The sequence below is a fragment of the Arachis stenosperma genome, chromosome 2 (assembly GCF_014773155.1).
Source record: "Arachis stenosperma cultivar V10309 chromosome 2, arast.V10309.gnm1.PFL2, whole genome shotgun sequence".
NCBI lineage: Eukaryota > Viridiplantae > Streptophyta > Magnoliopsida > Fabales > Fabaceae > Arachis > Arachis stenosperma.
The window spans coordinates 31362445-31376533 of record NC_080378.1 but is presented as its reverse complement, the minus strand read 5'-3'; the positions used below and the strand labels follow the sequence as shown (position 1 = coordinate 31376533).

The following is a 14089-nucleotide window of genomic DNA, read 5'->3' as shown; positions in this document are numbered from 1 at the left end:
TGGATCGGTGCAATTTTGCAATTTTTTTTGGACCGGTTTGAATCTGAACGCCCCTAGCATCAATCAATTTAATTCATTATTATTCTTGACTAATTCATTATTCTTTACTTCTTGTCATTGGGTTGCTGTTTGATCTTAGATTATGTATTTGAGAATTTTTTTATGATTGATGACAAATTTTAATGTTGGTATTTTATGTTTGGTTGTTTTTTTTATTTGACTTTTAAGTTTATAGAATGACTATAAATTTATTACACATAATTTTTTTAATACTTAAAATTACTTGAACTCTTATAAAAAAATAATACGTCTACAATCGTTTTTCTTTTTATTTCTAAATCCAAAATTTAAAGACATCTTGCTACGCGATTATTATACTCTTTTTATTTTTATCAAAGTTGGTAAAATAAAAAACTCTTACCTAACTCTTCTCAGATAATTTTTATTTATGTTATTTGAAAAATCTAAAATATCTTATCAAAATTCTTCTTATATTCTATAGATGATTTCTCTAATTTAATAACTAATTTAGTTGTTTAGTAAATTACAAAGTTACTATCTAAATACCATAATAAATTATCATACAAGACAATAAATATTAAATACTCAACATAAATTTGCTAAAAATGATGATATATATACACACGAACAAAAAAGTTACAATAATATACTAGTTTTAGTTCTATATTTCAACTCAACAAATGTATCCTTGAGAGAAAATTAATTGAGTAAAATTTAGAAAGTTTAATTTTCTTTTCAATTTTTATTATTTTATCAAATAGTTGTTATATTTGTCATAATATATCACTTATCTAAAAAATTTAAATTGATAAAAAAATATAAATGGTTATATCTCAAACAACATCCATATTAAAATCAAAGTCGACTGGCAAAATAAACAACTACAAAAAGAGAGAATGCATCGTAGTAAACTTGATGTATAAATTATGAGATACATTACATGTATACATTGCATTAGAACAATACATGTTCAAGGGCAAAAAAGACATTTTCATTATCATGGATAATAGCTCTACTCAGAATCGATATCACTATCGTTCAAATACACATCCATAGTAAAGTGCAAATTAATCACTCAGCTTGCAGACATCAATGAACTTCTGTATTGCATTGTGGTATTGGGTTCCTTGTATAGAGGACAAAGCACATATTATTCAACTTAGGAAGGTGGCTGGCTCACTATATCATCATATAAATATACATATCTAGAAGAAACATGCTAAGTACACATTAACCTTATAGATATGTAAAAAAGCTCAGAAATTTAAAAATAGAGTTTAATTTTGATATCCAATCATTACAAAATATTTTACATGGTCATTAAATCAAATTTATATGTTTAAATGACTTTTTAAGTAGTAATTTTGAGAATTGGTTACTTTTGATGATGTGACAACGATTAAATGTGTGTGTAAAACTATTTTCCATTATCGATGTATGAAAATTAAATTAAAAAATAAACAAATAATTAGCCGGTGCCACATTGTTCTATTTTGATGGCATAATAATAACAAGTGTGGAAGCAAATTTTGCTTCCGTTATTTTCTGTTGTCAAAAAAACAATTGAAGAACACGTTATAATCCTGTTGAGCATATAATAAAAAGAAGAGTAAAGTGTCATTTTTGTCCTCAACGTTTGGGGTAAGTTCTATTTGTGTCCCTAACGTTTAAATCGTCCTATTTGTATCCCTAACGTTTATAAAAGTGATTCAATGTTATCCTACTATCAATTATACTAACAAATCAGATTATATTTTTCAATTATTCTTATTTGGATATATTCATTCTCAATTAGGTCTCACTTGGATGTGTTTGATTTTAATATTATACCCACTATTTGTGTTTAGATTCAATTATATCCCTAGAAAAGTGAATTATGTAAATGTTGTAGGAATTAGTTTCAACTTTTGATGAGCTATTTTTCGGAGTGAATCATCGATTCTATCATAGACATTTGTATTCTAACTCCAAGAAGAGATTTTCAAAACTCAAACTAAAGCGCTCATGATGTGTAATTGACTGCAGGATAACATTGAATCACTTTTACAAACGTTAGGGATACAAATAGGACGATTTAAACGTTAGGGACGCAAATAAGATTTATTCTAAACGTCGGGGACAAAAACAATACTTTATTCTAAAAAGAATAACACGTTTGGTTTCCAATAATCCTTCCAATGATATACCCTATATAGGTCTGATAGAATTAATTCCCAATATCTCAAAATCAAGCACGGAGGCTATGATTTCATAAGAGAAGGGTTCAATGCAAAGACAAGTGCACAAGCAAATGATAAATCAAGGTATGTTGCCAATGTTCCATGACAGAAAAGCATATAGCTCATGTGTCAGAGAGGAATGCTGTGTAATAATGCGAATCAAAGATATAGTTATGCAATGTTCAATAGAACCATTCACCATGGAAAACAAACTTTACTGGTAAAAAGTACCTCCCAATAAAGTTGGTGACAGTCCATGCACTGCCAGAACTCTACATTCTTTGTTAAATAAGTAATTTGGAATTTTTTGAGAACCCTTTGCAGCTTCTATAGCCTCTTCAGTAAACAGTGGCTTTTGTATGAATCTCCCATTGCATTTTGTACACTTTGACATCAGCTGATCCTCACTAATTTTAAGCTGAAAGGCTTCAATGACTTGAAACAAATTGATTTTAGCATGCTCCACAGCATACAATCAGTTTCTCCAAGAATATACAGGGAAAATTTCTATCTGATAAGCAATAATGTTGTGCTAAAGATACAACTTCAAAATATGTGGTATAACCTCGTTCCTAAAAGGAGCATTCTTGCATATCATAACGCTAAAAGTTCACGTACTAAAATTAATAATTAATAGTTTATTCTACGTTAAAATATGTATATTATCAAAATATCTAAGACTTAGTATTTAAAATACACATACCTCAAGTAGCTGTTCAATTTTCAGAAAACTCTTCACTTTATATATTTGGTTATTTATTAGATATTCATATCTTAGCAACTTGGCATCTCGTGTCAAAAGTACTCTCTTCTCTCTGCGCACTTGCTCTATCAACTTCCTGAATATAATTAAAGTTTCGTCAGTAAAAATGATGTAGCATCAGAACTCCTAAGGTAAAATCAACAACTAAAGAATAGAGAGGGTAAAGCATACTGTATTTACAACCTTTGTTCATGCTTCTTTGAATAAGGAATTGCATCATCCATCCCAACACATCGTAAATGTTTAGCCAAGCCTTCAACTTGAGTAATTTTCCTTGCCAGAATTATATTCAATTTATAAATACTAATAATTAATTCTAAAATTATAACAGCAACCCATTTTTTTCTGGGTAAAAGATTACAATAAAACATCAAAAGACAAATAATACAAGTCAACAGATAAACCTCATCATATGTTCTTTATTCCACAAGCAATTGGAATTTTATTATATCCATATTGAAGGAGGCATCAAATATTTAAAGTTAAAATGCTTACAATAACATCACAAAGGAACTTTGGATATTAATCCCCTCCTACTGATGGATCCCTACCTTTCCAGTCATCAAAATTTTCAAATGCTTTACATTGCTAATGCCATTAGTTGATGACTGCTTTTTTGTTTTCTTTTTTGAGGTTTTGGGTCTTCTGTCAGACTCCTTCAACAAAATTCTATCACCATATTTTTTCACAATCTTCAAAAATTCATCTGAAGGTACATTAACCGAACATGGTGACTTTTAAATTGTTCTTTCAGTTGAAGGTATCACCTGACCAACATCAGAACTAGTAGTAGCTCGAACAATTGATAAGGCTTCTCAAAATTGCATTCCCAGGACATTATCATTCAAATCATGCTTTGTAAAAAGCTCTTTTAGCCTAACATTTTCATTTGAATTAGACAATGTGGTTGTCTTGAGAAGAAAATCTCCTGCAGTGACAATTTAAAAAACGTGATAAAAAAATTATATGTATAAGCCTCATGGATGGAGAACAGTTCATATTTCTAGAATAAGATTATAAATGAATGTATCCAGAGCAATAAAATGAAAAAGGTTTCTATACATATAAAGTGGATGGATGTAAGAAACAAAAATAGTCATATGAACGGTCATATGTGGCCAAATTAGAATATTAATTTGATTTCTGTTAAGTACTTAAGGAAATTGAGAACTCCCATCTTAAAAGTCAGTTGTTAAGCGAGAAAAACCACTTTCTTTAAATACAACATCAAACATCTCATAATATCTAATGTGGGACTTTGAGCACCTTATAATACTGATATATGAGCATCTTGTACCCTTTTTCTACTTATTTTTTAGTTGTTTTCAGTTAGAATTTATTACGTTTTATATTATTTTAGTGCAAAAAATCTTTTTTGAATGTTACTTTGAGTTGTTTTAGTATTTTTTATGATTTCAGGTGAAATTCGAAACAATTTGGCAGATTTTTGAGCAAAAAGGAGAAGATTTGGAGCTACCCCATTGGGTACTAAACACCAAGCTGTCCTTTAGCGCTAGCAAGCCTTACAAAGCAGCAACACTCCTGCCCTCTTTGAGCGCTATAGGAAGTCAAAAGTGAAGCCCATCAAGGAAGCATCTTCCAGTGGATTTAGCCTTTATTAGTTATCTTATCTTTTATTTTTGTAAATTTTATTAACAAACAATATTTTTTAGTTTTAGGATTTATTATTTTATTTTATTTTCAAATCAAATTAGGTTAGATATAAAAGGGAGGATATTCACCCTTTAGGGAGATCTTCTCACTCCTGCACTTTAACACCTTTCAGAACTCTTATTTTCTCTGTAAGTCATGAGCCACTAAATCTCCTTAGTTAAGGTTAGGAGCTCTGTTTATTTCTATGAATTAAGACTATTACTTTTCTATTTTAATTAATGTAATAATTTAGTTTTAATGATTACTTTCGTTCTTAATTTTATAAATCTGTGTAGAACAGGAGTATGACCCTTATTCTAGATGCGTTCTTGTGACCCTTGGGAGAGGTTTCTCACCTGAGCACCGCTTAAAAGTAAATTCCTCCTAAATTGCTAATTACTTAAACTAATATGGATATATGACATATAATCCGTTTATTCTTGAGTAATTAGGGTTTTTGTGGCCATAAACTAGATTTGAATTTAATCCTATAATCGGAATCAAGTGACCAAAGGATTAGCGGTTGATGAAGGTTAGAGGAAACTGAATCACTAAGAGATTAGGGTTTAGTTAATTACAGTTTTTCATGAAATGAATCTTGCATGATTAAAATAGTTGGTAAGAAACCTTAATCTGGAAAAGTAAATATCTCTGATACCTTAACTGTTTCCCTCATTGATTTCTACACCAAACTCATTATTTGGTTTCCTTACTCTTGTTTTATTGTTTAATGCTTTTAAAACCCTCAAAACCAACTTTTTCATTCGCCTGACTAAACTAATCAGTTGACCATTGTTGCTCAGTTCCTCAGTTCTCGTGGGATCGACCATCACTTACCTAAAGTATTATTTGGACGACCCGGTGCACTTGCTGGTTCAGTTGTAGATATTATCAAAATATGCACCAAATACCAAGTCCCTAACCATTTCTTATTAGTATCCATGATTTGAAAATTAATTGTGGTTTTCGAAAATAGATGAGAGAAAGTAGTTAGGATGTTTAAAAAAAAGAAAAAAGAGAAAGAAAACAGAAAAAGAATAAGGTAAAACAAATAACTAACTAATAAACAAGAATTGAAAACAAATTAAAAGATTTGATTTTGGAAATTTAATTTTAAAAGAAAGTAAAGACTTGGAATTTGAAAGTTTTAAATTTAAAAAGAAGATAAGATAGGAAGGACTTAAAGCAAGAAGATATGATAAAGATTCGAAAAAGAATTGAAAATATAAGATTTGAAATTTGATTTTTGAAAAAGATTTAATTTCAAAATTTGAAATTTAAATTTTAAATTTTGAATTTTGAAATTGAATTTAAGATTTGAAATTAAAGTAAGATAAGATAGGATTTTTAAAATTTAAAGAAAGATAAAAAGATAAGATAAAGATTTGAAAAGATAAAATTTAAAATTTAAAATTTAAACTTTACTAATAAAAAACACCAAACTTAAAACTTTTAAATCAAGATAAGAAAATATAACAAGATTTTTTAAAATTTAAACAAAGATAAAAGAAAAATAAATTTTGGATTTTCGAATTTTAAGGAAAAAGAAAAACAACTAAGAGATACTAAACTTAAAAATTTAAGATCCAAGGACACCAATTTTTGAAAATTTAAAAGAAAAATACCAAAAGACACCAAACTTAAAATTTTTAAAATCAAACAAGAAAAATAACTAAGAACAATTCGAACACAATGAAAAACACTCAAAAACAATTTTCGAAATTTTTAAGAAAACAAGGGGACACCAAACTCAAATAAAAGACAAAAATTACTAAAGAAAAGAAAAGGTTTTGAAAAAATTTTGCAAAAGAAAACAAAAGACACAATTAAAAGAGTAACTAAACCTTGAAGAATACCTAATCTAAGCAACAAGATAGTCCGATAGTTTGTCAAATGCAAACAATCCCCGGCAACGGTGCCAAAAATTTGGTGCGCAAAATTGAACTCCGCACAACTAAACCGGCAAGTGCACCGGGTCGTTCAAGTAATACCTTAGGTGAGTGAGGGTGGAATCCCACGGATATTGTCAGATTGAGCAAACAATGGCTATCTTGTCAATCTTAGTCAGGTGATTAGAAAAGATGGTTGTTTGTTTAAGAAGCATAAACGAAATAATAAAGGAAATGAGATACCATATTAGTGTAAAACTAATGATAGATATTCAGTTAAGGTTTCAGAGATGCGTATTCTTTCCGGATTAACTTTTCTTACTGTTTACTTCGATAACGAATGATTCATTCAATGGCAACCATAATTGACTAACAAATGTAGCATCCTCATCAAGTTAGTCTCTTCTAAACCATAACAGTTCACTATATCCGAGCAACTCATATAGCATCCTCATCAAGTTAACTCATGGCTTCCCACTATAGTCGAAGGTGAAGACCTAAGTAATCCACTTCCCTTCACGATCCTACTCAAAATGCCACAGACAAGGTTGGATCTTCCAGATCAGGAAACGCTACTTCTCATACTCTAACCTTAACGCCACAGAAACCTCAGTAACTGGTGCGCGAAATCGTGATCACTACAACTTCGCACAACTAACCAGCAAGTGCACTGGGTCGTCCAAGTAATAAACCTTACGCGAGTAAGGGTCGATCCCACGGAGATTGTTGGTATGAAGCAAGCTATGGTCACCTTGTAAATCTTAGTCAGGCAGACTCAAATGGGTATAGATGATGAATGAAACATAAAGATAAAGATAGAGATACTTATGTATATCATTGGTGAGAGCTTCAGATAAGTGTATGAAGATGCTTTCCCTTCCGTCTCTCTGCTTTCCTACTGTCTTCATCCAATCCTTCTTACTCCTTTCCATGGCAAGCTTATGTAAGGGTTTCACCGTTGTCAGTGGCTACCTCCCATCCTCTCATTGGAAATGTTCAACGCACCCTGTCACGGCACGGCTATCCATCTGTCGGTTCTCAATCAGGCCGGAATAGAATCCAGTGATTCTTTTGCGTCTGTCACTAACGCCCCGCCCTCAGGAGTTTGAAGCACGTCACAGTCATTCAATCATTGAATCCTACTCAGAATACCACAGACAAGGTTAGACCTTCCGGATTCTCTTGAATGCCATCATCAGTTCTTGCCTATACCACGAAGACTCTGATCTCACGGAATGGCTGGCTCGTTTGTCAGGCGAGCGCTCGGTTGTCAGGTGATCAACCATGCATCATGTATCAGGAATCCAAGAGATATTCACTCAATCTAAGGTAGAACGGAGGTGGTTGTCAGTCACACGTTCATAGGTGAGAATGATGATGAGTGTCACGGATCATCACATTCATCAAGTTGAAGAACAAGTGATATCTTGGAACAAGAGCAAGCGGAATTGAATAGAAGAACAATAGTAATTGCATTAATACTCGAGGTACAGCAGAGCTCCACACCTTAATCTATGGTGTGTAGAAACTCCACCGTTGAAAATACATAAGAACAAGGTCTAGGCATGGCCGAGAGGCCAGCCTCTAGTGATCAAAAGATTCAAAGATCTCAAGATGTCAAATACAATAGTAAAAGGTCCTACTTATAGGGAACTAGTAGCCTAAGGATTACAAAGATGAGTAAATGACATAAAAATCCACTTCCGGGCCCACTTGGTGTGTGCTTGGGCTGAGCAATGAAGCATTTTTCGTGTAGAGACTCTTCTTGGAGTTAAACGCCAGCTTTGGTGCCAGTTTGGGCGTTTAACTCCCATTCTTGTGCCAGTTCCGGCGTTTAACGCTGGGAATTCTGAGGGTGACTTTGAACGCCAGTTTGGGCCATCAAATCTTGGGCAAAGTGTAGACTATCATATATTGCTGGAAAGCCCAGGATGTCTACTTTCCAACGCCGTTGAGAGCGCGCCAATTGGGCTTCTTTAGCTCCAGAAAATCCACTTCGAGTGCAGGGAGGTCAGAATCCAACAGCATCTGCAGTCCTTTTCAGTCTCTGAATCAGATTTTTGCTCAGGTCCCTCAATTTCAGCCAGAAAATACCTGAAATCACAGAAAAACACACAAACTCATAGTAAAGTCCAGAAAAGTGATTTTTAACTAAAAACTAATAAAAATATACTAAAAACTAACTAGATCATACTAAAAACATACTAAAAACAATGCCAAAAAGCGTACAAATTATCCGCTCATCACAACACCAAACTTAAATTGTTGCTTGTCCCCAAGCAACTGAAAATAAAATAAGATAAAAAGAAGAGAATATGCAATGAATTCCAAAAACATCTATGAAGATCAGTATTAATTAGATGAGCGGGGCTTTAGCTTCTTGCCTCTGAACAGTTTTGGCATCTCACTTTATCCTTTGAAATTCAGAATGATTGGCTTCTTTAGGAACTCAGAATCCAGATAGTGTTATTGATTCTCCTAGTTAAGTATGATGATTCTTGAACACAGCTACTTATTGAGTCTTGGCCGTGGCCCAAAGCACTCTGTCTTCCAGTATTACCACCGGATACATACATGCCACAGACACATAATTGGGTGAACCTTTTCAGATTGTGACTCAGCTTTGCTAAAGTCCCCAATTAGAGGTGTCCAGGGTTCTTAAGCACACTCTTTTTGCCTTGGATCACAACTTTATTTCTTTCTTTTTCTTTTTCTCCCTTCTTTTTTTTCGTTTTTCTCCTTCTTTTTTTTTTCGTATTCACTGCTTTTTCTTGCTTCAAGAATCATTTTTATGATTTTTCAGATCCTCAGTAACATGTCTCCTTTTTCATCATTCTTTCAAGAGCCATCATTCATGAACCACAAATTCAAAAGACATATGCACTGTTTAAGCATACATTCAGAAAACAAAAGTGTTGCCACCACATCAAAGTAATTAATCTGTTATAAAATTCAAAATTCATGCAATTCTTCTCTTTTTCAATTAAGAACATTGTTTATTTAAGAAAGGTGATGGATTCATAGGACATTCATAACTTTTAGGCATAGGCACTAATGATCACAAGACACAAACATAGATAAACATAAGCACTAAAAATTCAAAAAACAGGAAAATAAAGAACAAGGAGATTAAAGAACGGGTCGACCTTAGTGATGGCGGCTTGTTCTTCCTCTTGAAGGTCTTATGGAGTGCTTGAGCTCCTCAATGTCTCTTCCTTGTCTTTGTTGCTCCTCTCTCATGATTCTTTGATCTTCTCTAATTTCATGGAGGATGATGGAGTGTTCTTGATGCTCCACCCTTAGTTGTCCCATGTTGGAACTTAATTCTCCTAGGGAGGTGTTGATTTGCTCCCAATAGTCTTGTGGAGGAAAGTGCATCCCTTGAGGCATCTCAGGGATCTCATGATGAGAGGGGTCTCTTGTTTGCTCCATCCTCTTCTTAGTAATGGGCTTGTCCTCATCAATGGGGATGTCTCCCTCTATGTCAACTCCTACTGAATAACAGAGGTGACAAATGAGATGAGGAAAGGCTAACCTTGCCAAGGTAGAAGACTTGTCCGCCACCTTATAGAGTTCTTGGGCTATAACCTCATGAACTTCCACTTCTTCTCCAATTATGATGCTATGGATCATGATGGCTCGGTCTAGAGTAACTTCGGACCGGTTGCTAGTGGGGATGATTGAGCGTTGGATAAACTCCAACCATCCTCTAGCCACGGGCTTGAGGTCATGCCTTCTTAATTGAACCGGCTTCCCTCTTGAATCTCTCTTCCATTGGGCGCCCTCTTCACAAATGTCAGTGAGGACTTGGTCCAACCTTTGATCAAAGTTGACCCTTCTTGTGTAAGGATGTTCATCTCCTTGCATCATGGGCAAGTTGAATGCCAACCTCACATTTTCCGGACTAAAATCTAAGTATTTCCCCCGAACCATTGTAAGCCAATTCTTTGGATCTGGGTTCACACTCTGATCATGGTTCTTGGTGATCCATGCATTGGCATAGAACTCTTGAACCATTAAGATTCCGACTTGTTGAATGGGGTTGGTAAGAACTTCCCAACCTCTTCTTCGGATCTCATGTCGGATCTCCGGATATTCACTCTTTTTGAGTGAAAAAGGGACCTCGGGGATCACCTTCTTCAAGGCCACAACTTCATAGAAGTGGTCTTGATGCACCCTTGAGATGAATCTCTCCATCTCCCATGACTCGGAGGTAGAAGCTTTTGCCTTCCCTTTCCTCTTTCTAGAGGTTTCTCCGGCCTTGGATGCCATAAATGGTTATGAAAAAACAAAAAGCAATGCTTTTACCACACCAAACTTAAAAGGTTTGCTCGTCCTCGAGCAAAAGAAGAAAGAATAGAGGAGAAGAAGAAGAAATGAGGAAGAAGGGAATGGCTTTGTGTTCGGCCAAAGAGGGGGAGAAGTGGTGTTTAGGTTGTGTGAAAATGAAGGGGTGAAGAAGGGTTTATATAGGAGAAGGGGGCTCATGGTTCGGTCATGTATGGGTGGGTTTGGGAGGGAAAGTGGTTTGAATTTGAATGGTGAGGTAGGTGGGGTTTTATGAAGGATGGATGTGAGTGGTGAAGAGAAAGATGGGATTTGATAGGTGAAGGGTTTTTGGGGAAGAGGTATTGAGGTGATTGGTGAATGGGTGAAGAAGAAAGAGGGTGGTGGGGTTGGTGGGGATCCTGTGGGGTCCACAGATCCTGAGGTGTCAAGAAAAAGTCATCCCTGCACCAAATGGCATGCACAATTGCGTTTTTAGCCAATTCTGGCGTTAAACGCCGGGCTGGTGCCCATTTCTGGCGTTTAACGCTAGGTTCTTGCCCTTTCCTGGCGTTTAACGCCAGTCTGGTGCCCCTTTCTGGCGTTAAACGCCCAGAATGGTGCCAGACTGGGCGTTAAACGCCCATCTGCTAGCCTTACTGGCGTTTAAACGCCAGTAGGTTCTTCCTTCAGGGTGTGCTATTTTTCTTCCTGTTTTTCATTCTGTTTTTGCTTTTTTAATGGATTTTGTGACTTCTCATGATCATCAACCAACAGAAAACATAAAATAACAAAGGAAAATAGATAAAATATAACATTGGGTTGCCTCCCAACAAGCGCTTCTTTAATGTCAGTAGCTTGACAGATGGCTCTCATGGAGCCTCACATTTTCTCAGAGCAATGTTGGAACCTCCCAACACCAAACTTAGAGTTTGAATGTGGGGGTTCAACACCAAACTTAGAGTTTGGTTGTGGCCTCCTAACACCAAACTTAGAGTTTGACTGTGGGGGCTCTGTTTGACTCTGATTTGAGAGAAGCTCTTCATGCTTCCTCTCCATGGTGACAGAGGGATATCCTTGAGCCTTAAACACAAAGGATTCTTCATTCACTTGAATGATCAGTTCACCTCCATCAACATCAATCACAGCCTTTGCTGTGGCTAGGAAGGGTCTGCCAAGGATGATGGATTCATCCATGCACTTCCCAGTCTCTAGGACTATGAAATCAGCAGGGATGTAATGGTCTTCAATCTTCACCAAAACATCCTCTACAAGTCCATAAGCTTGTTTCTTTGAATTGTCTGCCATCTCTAGTGAGATTCTTGCAGCTTGTACCTCAAAGATCCCTAGCTTCTCCATTACAGAGAGAGGCATGAGGTTTACACTTGACCCCAAGTCACACAGAGCCTTCTTGAAGGTCATGGTGCCTATGGTACAAGGTATGGAGAACTTCCCAGGGTCCTGCCTCTTTTGAGGTAATTTCTGCCTAGACAAGTCATCCAATTCTTTGGTGAGCAAAGGGGGTTCATCCTCCCAAGTCTCATTTCCAATTAACTTGTCATTTAGCTTCATGATTGCTCCAAGGTATTTAGCAACTTGCTCTTCAGTGACATACTCATCCTCTTCAGAGGAGGAATACTCATCCTCTTCAGAGGAGGAATACTCATCAGAGCTCATGAAAGGCAGAAGCAAGTCCAATGAAATCTCTATGGTCTCATTTTGAGCCTCAGATTCCCATAGTTCCTCATTGGGGAACTCAGTGGAGGCTAGTGCACGCCCATTGAGGTCTTCCTCAGTGGCGTTCACTTCCTCTCCTTCCTCTCCATATTCGGCCATGTTGATGGCCTTGCACTCTCCTTTTGGATTTTCTTCTGTATTGCTTGGGAGAGTACTAGGAGGGAGTTCAGTAACTTTCTTGCTCAGCTGTCCCACTTGTGCCTACAAATTCCTAATGGAGGACCTTGTTTCAGTCATGAAACTTTGAGTGGTTTTGATTAGATCAGAGACCATGGTTGCTAAGTCAGAGGGGTTCTGCTTAGAATTCTCTGTCTGTTGCTGAGAAGATGATGGAAAAGGCTTGCTATTGCTAAACCTGTTTCTTCCACCATTATTGTTGTTGAAACCTTGTTGAGGTCTTTGTTGATCCTTCCATGAGAAATTTGGGTGATTTCTCCATGAAGAATTATAGGTGTTTCCATAGGGTTCTCCCAGGTAATTCACCTCTTCCATTGAAGGGTTATCAGGATCATAAGCTTCTTCTTCAGATGAAGCATCCTTAGTACTGCTTGGTGCATTTTGCATTCCAGACAGACTTTGAGAAATCAAATTGACTTGTTGAGTCAATATCTTGTTCTGAGCCAGAATGGCATTCAGAGTATCGATCTCAAGAACTCCTTTCTTCTGATTTGTCCCATTGTTCACAGGATTCCTTTCAGAAGTGTACATGAATTGGTTATTTGCAACCATTTCAATTAGTTCTTGAGCTTCTGTAGGCGTCTTCTTCAGATGAAGAGATCCTCCAGCAGAGCTATCCAAAGACATCTTGGATAGTTCAGAGAGACCATCATAGAAAATACCTATGATGCTCCATTCAGAAAGCATGTCAGAAGGACATTTTCTGATTAATTGTTTGTATCTTTCCTAAGCTTCATAGAGGGATTCTCCATCCTTCTGTCTGAAGGTTTGGACTTCCACTCTAAGCTTACTCAATTTTTGAGGTGGAAGGAACTTTGCCAAGAAGGCATTGACTAGCTTTTCCCATGAGTCCAGGCTTTCTTTAGGTTGTGAGTCCAACCATGTTCTAGCTCTGTCTCTTACAGCAAAAGGGAATAGCATAAGTCTGTAGACCTCAGGGTCAACCCCATTAGTCTTGACAGTGTCACAGATTTGCAAGAATTCAGCTAAGAACTGATGAGGATCTTCCAATGGAAGTCCATGGAACTTGCAATTCTGTTGCATTAGAGAAACTAATTGAGGCTTAAGCTCAAAGTTGTTTGCTCCAATGGCAGGGATAGAGATGCTTCTCCCATAGAAGTCGGGAGTAGGTGCAGTAAAGTCACCCAGCACCTTCCTTGCATTGTTGGTATTGTTGTTGTTTTCCGCTGCCATGGGTTCTTCTTCTTTGAAGATTTCTGTCAGGTCCTCTATAGAGAATTGTGCTTTAGCTTCTCTTAGCTTTTGCTTCAAGGTCCTTTCAGGTTCAGGGTCAGCTTCAACAAGAATGCCTTTGTCTTTGTTCCTGCTCATATGAAAGAGAAGAGAACAAGAAAATATGGAAT

General features: G+C 36.0%; 1 non-coding gene across 1 annotated transcript; it reads left to right on the top strand.

Moving 5' to 3' along the window:
• Positions 1 to 13406: 13406 nt before the first annotated feature.
• On the top strand, positions 13407 to 13514 carry LOC130963970 (small nucleolar RNA R71). Its single transcript, XR_009080085.1, has one exon. It is a non-coding gene; the product is annotated as a small nucleolar RNA R71 (small nucleolar RNA).
• Positions 13515 to 14089: the final 575 nt, after the last annotated feature.